This window comes from Culex pipiens, unplaced genomic scaffold, assembly GCF_016801865.2.
Source record: "Culex pipiens pallens isolate TS unplaced genomic scaffold, TS_CPP_V2 Cpp_Un0003, whole genome shotgun sequence".
NCBI classification, from domain to species: Eukaryota; Metazoa; Arthropoda; class Insecta; order Diptera; family Culicidae; genus Culex; species Culex pipiens.
The window spans coordinates 567,262-577,453 of NW_026292820.1; positions in this window are offsets into that span (position 1 = coordinate 567,262).

Below are 10,192 nucleotides of genomic sequence, written 5' to 3' on the forward strand. Positions count from 1 at the left end.
CCAAATAATTTGACCCGTATTAGGTTTTACAGCGTGACGTCACGAGCGCACACGCACACACATTTTTACTTAGACACACGTGCAAAAAATGTAAACAGTGCAGCCGAACTGTCAAATTTCTAACCTAAAAATCGAGTCGGCGTAAAACCTAATTGTTTTGTTTGGCGATTAGGGTGCTCCTAACCAAAATAGAGTGGTCCAATAAATGTCATTTTTCGTCGATTTTTGCAAAAAGCACATTTTTCAAAAAAACTATATCTCCGGAACGGCTGAACCGCCATCTTTCAAAAGAAAGGTTATTAGTTGGGCTTTTAAGGAAAAATATGTGGAGGTTCGAAAAACCTAGCTGAATATTTTAAAAGGTCCTATGAAAATTTCATTTGCTAATTTGAAGGTCTCGGGACCAAAGAGCTCATATCTGAAAATATTTTTCCCTGATAATATTTTACATAACATATCCAAAAATTGCGAATATCCATCAACACGATTCGGAGATATGATTTTTTGAACATAAAAACTGGGGTTTTCGACGCGCTGCGCGCAGAAACGGGAAAATTACGAAAATGGGTGAAAATCAATTTGTTTCACTAAAACTGCAATAACTTGAAAATTTTAGCGATGACCTATGCATGTTTGGGTACCAAAAGTTACGTGTTTCAATTACGATCCCGTTTTCGCGCGCGGCGCGTCGAAAACCCCAGTTTTTATGTTAAAAAAAATCATTTCTCCGAATCGTGTTAATGGATATTCGCAATTATTGGATATTGACATTAGCATTAGCATTTGAGGACGCCCTATCCACGGATGGCTCTGTTTGGTGTGGTTGTGTTAGACCCTCATCCGGTACACGGGAGATACCATGTCTTCATATTTTGGTGAGTGTGTAATACTTCCAAGGGCATAAGTGGGTCCTTGCCGGGTCTAAGCTATCCTTTGGGGATCGGAAGGAATGTTAGTAAACACCTATCTAAAGTGCGCAAGGATCCCTACGTCACCTTAGTGGTATTGATGTTTGTAGGGAGGTTTTGGACTCAATGTTAGTAGAAAGGTAGTACCCTAGGATATACCTCAAGAGGTATTACGGGTGAGTAATAAGTGTTTAACTGTTTGTGAATTGTGCGGTATCTGCATTAACATTTGAAAATTAAACTCTGACAGCCGGCTGTCGAGTGAAATGGGCCATTTATTGTGTAAATTTTAATAGAATTTCATTTTATTCCTAGAAAACAATTTTTTATTTGGTAGTTTATTATAAAGATATTATTTTACTTTTTTATTATTGACCCTGAGTTAGGTCATAACTCTTTTTACTTGGAAGACGACATTCGAAGATAAACGACAACTGGTAGCATCAAGTGGTTAAGAAGCGAAAAAAAAAATCACCAGATCACAGACGGGATTCGAACCGGGAATAATTATTGTTTTGATATATTTCAAACGAGAATCTTATTATATCGAACAAACGACCGACGTAGATTTCACGAACATGTACATACTGCTGTTAAGACCACTTTCGTTTATTGATTTTATAAGTTTTAAATTATTTGAATTGGTTAATCTCAGGCAGGCGGCTGCGGAAAGATGGGCTCAACATTTATTTTATTTGAGTTATGTTTTAATGTTTTCCCGTTTTTCCACATATTTTTATATATTTGTGATTTCGGAGGAAAAAATCGAGAGTCATGATATGCAATACAACTTATTTAAAACGATCGATCACAAAAAAAAACAAAAACCCGAAACAAATTGAAATCAGTGCTTAGAGGTTCGAAACTTATTGGAATGTTATTTAACTACAACCTTATGCATTCTTCAAAACAAATATTTCTATTCAATTCTACAAAGTCTGCAGCAGAGTTGCATCTGCGCCATATGGCAACACTTCTGTGAAACGTTTATAATCCACATGATCCACAAATGTCAAACACTGCCGAAGCATCTCAAGGTTACTCTAAATCTTAGAGTAACCTTGGAAGCATCTCCCGTTCATCTCAATCTCACTCACACAGTCACACACTTGCTAAACAAACAAAATGAAACGATCTCACCAAATTCAGCTTCGGTTGATTCCGGTGAGATGCTGGCCTCTTCGTCGGCAACGGCCAACAAGCAGGTTCAATCCAGTCCTCCGGCCTTCCGGAAAGTTTCACGCGATACTAGAGCCGAAAACTTATTTGAAGTTTCGATGATTTTCACACGCATCATTACAATATTTTTTTGCGCTTCTTCTTTTTTTTCTCTTTGGTCTCGTCTTAATGTTTCCCCAACACACTATAGGCACAACACATATAAGGCTAGTATGCAGATCGGAAGGAAAGGGGTCAAGAAACAGCTTTACGAACAGCAGAACAAAGGAGAGGGAGCGATTTCTTGGGGCTTTTCTTCACCCGCTCTGACTTGCTTGCGCTGCTGCTGCTGCCCATTTGATTTTTTTCTTGACCGGTTCCTTCCGAAGAGCGTATCAAGGTTTTTAAGTGAAGATGGCGTTCGAATGGTGAACGCCCGAAATGTCAAAATCACGCAGTGGTACCAACATTACGAAAAAAGTGTGCCATGGTATGACAGCCACATTTTTTTCTAATGTTGGTGCTACTGCGCGATTTTGACATCTCGGACGTTCACCATTCCAACGCCATCTTCGCTTAAAAACCTGGATACCGCTATAACCTACAGCGAGTAAGTTGGTTTGAAATTTGAAATTGTTTTATTTCATCAAAAAATCGACATTAATAGCAAATTTACCATTTTCAGGTAAGAAATAAATAGCTTAATTGATATAAACGAAAATATTTTTGTGATGGCCGATTTAACCTGTTCATTATCTGATTCAAAAAAAGGGAATGTTTTAATCAACGAAAACCTAACTAATCAATTGAGAATGTAGATTATTCAAGTGAACAAATATTTTTTAAAGTCACTCCTACCATAAAAGCAAAGCTCTGCTTGAAAAATGGTAATTGGAATGATTTTCAAAATTTGCAATATAACCTCATTCTCGCGTTTTCAATCCGGATCTCAGAATTTTCAATGAAAAAGGCAACTTAGCAAAAAATAAAAAAGTCAATCGATAGAACTTTTTATTTCTTACCACCTGTTAACTTTATTTTATTCCAAAAGATCAATCTTTTTTTAAAAAACATTAAAATAGTTTTCACTCGCCTTTGCACTTATCGCGCAAAAACGTAAACGTAACCTTGCACCAAAGTTCTCCTACTCGAATGTAGCCCGGTCACGAGAATTTCTAGCATAGTTGGTTCTGCTAGAATCCAGCTAGAATGATTCTAACAGGCCTGCCATAATTATGTTAGAATTTTGCCAGAATATTCTAACAGAGCGAAGTCTGCTAGTCAGTGTTGCGATTTTGAGCGCTCATCCGCTCATGAGCAAGCATTTTTCGCTCATTCGTGAGGAGGAGCGCGACGCGAGCTAGCTCACGCTTGCTCGTGCTCGTGTTTGCTCATTTATTTTATGAGCTAAAATGCTCATTGCTCGCGCTCGCGCTCATTTTTGCTCATTGAGCAAAATGAGCGGCATTTTTTTACCTGTAACGGGTAAACGACAATAACTTTTTTTTTCAGCAGAGCTTCGAGGTTGTTTTTTTTAATGGAGGCTTGAATAGGATAATCTTAATAATATTGGATGAAGTTATTTGTCATATTTTTTGTTTTGAAACTTATTTTGGAGTCAGAATTAAGGGGTTAAGGTGTTACATTAAGATCTGTACACAGTAAAAAACCATAGAAATATTACATCTGGGAAGTACGTTTTTTATATTAGAAAAATGCGTAATTTTACTTCTGAAAATGTGTAATTTTACCACTTTTCTGGTGTAATGCAACTTTTTCAGTCTAAATCGAAGTAAAATTATAACATTCAGAGGTAATATTCAACCTTACAAAATTTCACCATCCAAATGTACACTTTTTTTACTGTGTAGAAATAATTCGATTAATAAAAAAAAGTTGATAATAGAGTGACACGTGAAAGTGAACTGTTTAATAAAGCTGAAAAGTATCTTTTAAGGAACACAAATATGTTTTCTTGGTAATAAATTACGTAATTTTTTAAGTCTGGGCACCTCATCTTGTTTAATCAATTATTTGTAAATAATTTAGCATAATAAAAGTCAATTCTGTGTCTTAGATGAATTTCAATAAACTATATTATTTAAAGGAGTCTATTTCAAATAAATAAATAAATAAATGAGAAATGAGTCTGGCCACAAGTAAAATTATGTTTAAATATAAAAAAAATAATTGTCTTCTGTTAACAGCTTATTTAAGACCTAAAAATGCAGTTCCTTGAAAGATTAGACTATTTATGAAAGTTAAAATGATAAGCTCAAAAGTGTGTCTGGAATTCTAAGTTATTGTGTCTTGAATGCAAATCAGCAATTTTTCATTGATCGGGTATTTAATAAAAAGTAGTATTTTTAATTATAAAACTCTGAAAAAAATACTAGGCTGACAATATTAGATGAGTACATGCCTCTTTTTCGTGATGAAATTATCTCAGGAAATTGAAATGAGCTTCAAAATTGGCAATCCAATTGGCCTATGCGTGATTCATCAACAATACTAAAAATCTACCTACTTTGGTGATGAGCGCTCATTGAGCGCGAGCGCATGCGATGAGCATGAGCGAGCACGAGCTACCTGACAAGTCCTCATGCTCATGAATGAGCGAGCACGGATTTTTGCTCGCTCGCTCATTCGCAACCCTGCTGCTAGTGCTAGAACTCTGTAAGAATTTTGCCAGCATGTTCTGACAGGAAAAATCTTGCCAAAATCCTGTAAGAATTTTGTTAGAAAACGCTGACCGAGCGAAATCTGTCAAAATTGACGTAATTTTCGAGCGAGATGAACCGGGACACAACGTGTTTGAACACGTTTTTGTGCTAGCCTCATTTTTGTTTCATAATTGCAACGCAACAGAAGTTATTTTTTGTGCTAGAGAATGAGGGATTAAAAGTGAACTGGCCGGAATTGACCATGAAAGGCGCCGTTGGCAGTTTTGTTTTTGTTCAGCCGATGAACTGGCCGCGCTACGTGGATCGATAAGATTCAGAGCACTGGTTTGAAGACGTGAGCTTGATTTTGCTGGAGTGAATTAAATTATTCTGATCCTAATTATTTAGCAGGTTAGTTGGAACATCCATCTCCGCTGAACTCATACTGATATGGACCTATAATCCGGGCTTGCCTTTGGGAAAAGGACACAGTCACATGCAGCTCCTTCAAAGAGAAACTGCGAAGCTGCACGCGCATTTGCCGACCTCGACGATCGCGACAATCCAGCGGTCATAAAATGTATATGTGCGGTATGAAAGTGAATCATATAGTTTTTGGACATAAATGAAATAAATAAATCTTGAAAGCTAGTTTTATTTCAAGTAAAAAAAATATCTGTCTTACTGCTTTCTCACGAAAATCTAGCAGGGTTCTGGCAGAAATAATTTCTGGTATGTTCTAGTAAAATTCTTACAGAATTCTAGCAGGAGGCCTGTCAGAATAGTTCTAGCAAAATTCTAGCAGGCTTCTAACAGAACCGGTTGATTTCGCCGGCTCCTGCTAGAACCGATTATTGCATTTGAGCTAGAATTCTAAAAGAATTCTTGAGAAAATCTAGCAGTATGATAGCAGCGTTCTAGAAAGAATATCTTCGCTCTGTAAGATTTTTGTAAGAATCCTGCGAGAACGCCGTGACTGGGAGGTGGCGAATCGAGTTTTTAGCTTTGGTTTTGGGGGCCTATAGAGTTATCTACGTGCGCATGTATTGCGTGTTTGTACACGAAGGGTTTTTAGGTTAAAATTTGTACCCGCCAGCAAAAACAAATGGTAAGCTAGTGTGCGTGAGATCGAGCTTAGATAACTCTATACTTTTTCCTTCCTCACACTGCACACCAATACTATCACACTACCACAGCACAAATACCCGTAGAAGGGCAAAGCCCGACTTAATCGTGAAGCCGAGGGAAAAAAAGATTTTTCTTTTATTTCAAAAACACATGCCCAGTAGGGTGGTCCAAATCCGGACTTTTTTGGGGCTACCCCCTGAAATCAAAGATTGGCCCATCACTAGGCTAAATTCCAAATTTGAGCTCATTCTGACCACGGGAACCCCTCCCTCCAATCGTTTAAAGTTTGTATGGGAAAAATCGTCGAAATGTATGGAGAAAAGCAACTGTTTTACTTTTTTACCTGTGGAAGGTGCCAGAGTTATCCGATTCTTACCATTTCTCAAATGTAGAACCTTCATTAAATTTAGAACAACTTTCCCGAAGACACCATATTTTTAGGATTTTTTCCCGCGAAGTTATTAGCGCCCAAAACTGACCATTTTTGCGCGGCTAGCTGTAAGGGCGAGGGGAATGACACTCCCGAGATGAGCCCACGATTTAGCCGCGATGTCCACGATTTGCCTCGATTAGCCGCGATTTGCGCGATTGGCGCGATTTGGCACGATTTCATCGCGATGTGAGCGCGATGCAGAAAAATCGCGCGATTTGAGCTGTCCACTGCTCGAATTAGTTTGACAGGAACCGAATGACAGTTTTCGCTGAATCGAGCAGTGAAAAAATAACAACAACAAATTTCAACGTGGCCAACGAAATTCTGGCTGGCATGAAGCAAAAGCTGGTGTAGAATCTACGCTGTAGATTCCATGGACATTTCTAACTTTAGCCGGAGTTGTTGGAGCAGCAAATCTGCCACAGACCAGAAAGGTAGCACATCCTGTGCTCCGGGTCGAACCACCATACGATCAAGTTCTGGACGAGGAATCGGCCGGGTGACCAAGAAAGGAACAAGTAAAATCTCAACACGCTGGCCGAAAGGTTGGACGAGTGTGAGCTGGATGATCATGTGGCCATTCCGGGCATGGGGCCTGAGGATTAGATCGACATGCCCGACAGCTAAGGAACGCACAACAATGGGGTCATTCCGGAATTGGATTTTGCCAACCGTTGTAGATGGCCCCGTTTGCGATCATCATGTAGGACCGGGTGATACAAGTGCAACGCAAGTTCTTCCCTCTGTAAGGGGCGCAATATTTGTTCAATAATTGAAGACCACTTTTAATTTTCAGCGTGATCTGAGCTGGAATCCGGAAGCTTTCAACCGGTACTTCATAAACGGGCTGGACATTCTTGCGAGCCGGGCTTAGCTGGATATTGTTCCTAACTTCATCAACATTAAAAACACTAAAAAATAACCGACGGAACCACCGGAAGCCGAACCGCTTCTGTTGTCCGCATCGCTGATGAAACGGCGAACTCCGCCGGCAGCGCCGGTCCAACGACGGGCATTCCATCGTAGCTTGGCATTAACTCGCCTCTGGATTTAGGATTCTACTCGGACGAAGTCGAGGACAAAATCGTCCTGCGGAACAGCAAAAAAGGTTGCGAGCGGGAAAAGGAGAAGGAACGTCGCGAGCATCAGGAAGAGATGAAACTGTGGGACAATCAGAACGAGTGCAACTGAGACGACGAAGATTCAACGGCGGTGACGACAAACCTATGTTCAAGTCCCGGGACTCGCCGATTGACAGTCACTAAGCAACAGCATTGGCAATTGGCCAACCAACGATCACGACCAGTGTCGCCGGCCACCCATCAAAACTCAGACCAAGGTCCCAACAGCTTCAGCCACGGTCCTCCCTACGGTCAAGCACCACCATAAAACTTACGCCGGTCATCTGTACCGCCACATCAATTCCGGATCTTCATCGTCTCCGCCAAATAACTACAACAACTTCAACTACGGTGGTGGTGGGAACAATTACGGCGGAACAGGGGAAATCGTGGCATCGAAATGTACATCGACGATCATCAAAACTTTACGCAATAACCGTCTCCGCTAGATGTCGTAATCCAGAGCAGGTGGCCACTTGACCGAGGAGGAGGAAGCAGCACGTTCCGGTGGTAGATTTACCGGAGTTTGCGTTAGCAAACCAGGGCTACAATTTGGAGGAGGCGCCGTGGGACTGACCGGATATTTTGGCGGAAGATTGAGACGCAAGCATGAAAATTTAAAAGAATATGGAGTCAATCTAAGAGTGAATCTGATTATACAATCTATTTAAAAAATAAAAAAAAATGTCTTTAATTATAAATTAACAAAAGTCGTGAATTCAATCAATGTAAAAGCTGAAAAACGAGGAAATAGGAATTAAACGCAGTTTTCTTATGACTTTATAGTCGTCCAAGCTGCAGCTTCAGAACGAGCCTCTGGTGGACATAACCTAACAAACATCCGGCACTACGACATCGGAGCTAATCTCGGTCACCAAACGACGATGGCAAAATCCAACATCAGCAAGCAGAAACTCTCCAAAAACGTCATCAAAAGCATCTCGTTTGCCTTGTGCTGGTCGGTTTCTTCCTGCTGACAATCTACAACGTCCAGAATTAACCGCCACTTTAAGATTTCCGCTGTGCTGGTCCGCTCTTTTTAATTCAACCTTCGTGAAACTACTCGTGCTAGCGCTGCTCGGAATCGCACTGGTTCGCATCTGCACTGGGTACTTCCGGTATCGCGAGGAGCAGGGCAACTGCACCGACTACCTTGTAGAACCTTGTATTGTCCCAATCGGCATGACTCACGGTCCGTTGACGTCGTGCCTTGGCCTGCTTCCTGCTGCTCGATGCTCATCTTTACTTCATTTTGGCCACGCCCTCAGCACTCAAATACAACTAGCTCATCACATTCGACTCGCCTTCTTTGTTCGAATTCTCCGGCGCATCGTCACGCTTTTCCGGCCGGCCGCCGACTGGCTGCCGTTTTGGTCCACGAACTTTTTCGCTGCGAATCGTCGGTCAGATTGTCCTCGACGTCAGCGTCCGACATGCCGTCGTCGTTCTTGTCCGATTAGGCGGCGCCTTAGTCGTCATTTTCCGGGTCGCCGCCTGCTGCGGTGGCAGTAGAGTCGTTGTTGATTTGTTGGGTTTTTCTGCTTGTCCTTATTTTTGGTCGCCTTCTTGATGAGTCGTTCACGGCTGCTCCGTAGTTTTGGGGTGGCTCCGCCAGAAGTGGATGCACTGAAGCCGTAGCCGTCCAGGACTGCCTTTTCGTCGGATCGAAGGTTGCGGTCACTGGTTCGGGGCCAAGGATGCGGTCGGAGGCTTGCGTGCCGTACAAATCTGTATTTTTCTTCATCGTGTCCTCGACCGTGTCCGGATCGACGCGTTTTTTGTACCCGAGCGAGAGGAGGATGACCAGCTGATAACGCCTTAAATCCTTGCTGCTACTTGCCAGCAGGTGCCGTAGCAGCTCGTACGAGCCGTGGCTGGTCCATGCCGGCAAATTTGGGAGATTTGTTCGTAAGTTGCAAAACAGGTTTCAACGACGAGAAGACTCCACCGCCGGATTGCAGGTCGGACAGCGATTCTGCCAGAACTTGCGTGAACAATCCCCACGGGTTCAACTCGCCGCTGATTGAACTCAACTTCGTCACCGTTCCGTTTTTGAGCAAGCCCTCCAGGAAGCTGGAATTTTTCACCCTGAACGGTAGAAGAAGACGGTTTAGGACAGACCGCGCAGCCACGGCTTCCTATCTACGATGAACAAGCTGCTCGTCGCAATGGCCGGCTACTTCCACCTCCAATGTCCAATCGAATGACACGCTAATCGGCGCCGCGGTCGTCGAAGCGCCATCTCCGTCCCCACCATCGCTCCCCTGCTTATCTACGTCCTGCCCAAACGAAAGAAAACAACTAAACGATTACTAAAACCCGAAACATGCTGGTCCAGGTCATCACAGGCGAAATAGTTCCGGCTAACTACCGTCTCACGGATCTGCCGCAATCCGTCCTGAAAAAACTAGAAATTTTGTTTATTTACATCAGAAGACTGCTCGAATCAACAAAAATAAACATTGAAGCAGTGCGCCCAATTTCGTGGGAAACTGCTAGAACGAATATTTTCTGGCAACTCTGACTGCATGAATGAAAATTTTCATTCGAGCACGATCTAAGCACGATGAGCGCGATGAGCGCGATCTGGCGCGATTTGGCACGATGAGCGAAAAAAACCGCGATGAAGGTGCGATGAGCAAAGATGGAAGAATTTAACGCGATTAGGTGCGATTTCAATGAAATCGCGAAGTGTCATCCCCCTCGTGTAAGGGGCTACCTAACAACGATGTTTATTTCCAACACACGTGCTCTCTCTCAGGTTCAAACTCTCTCACGAGC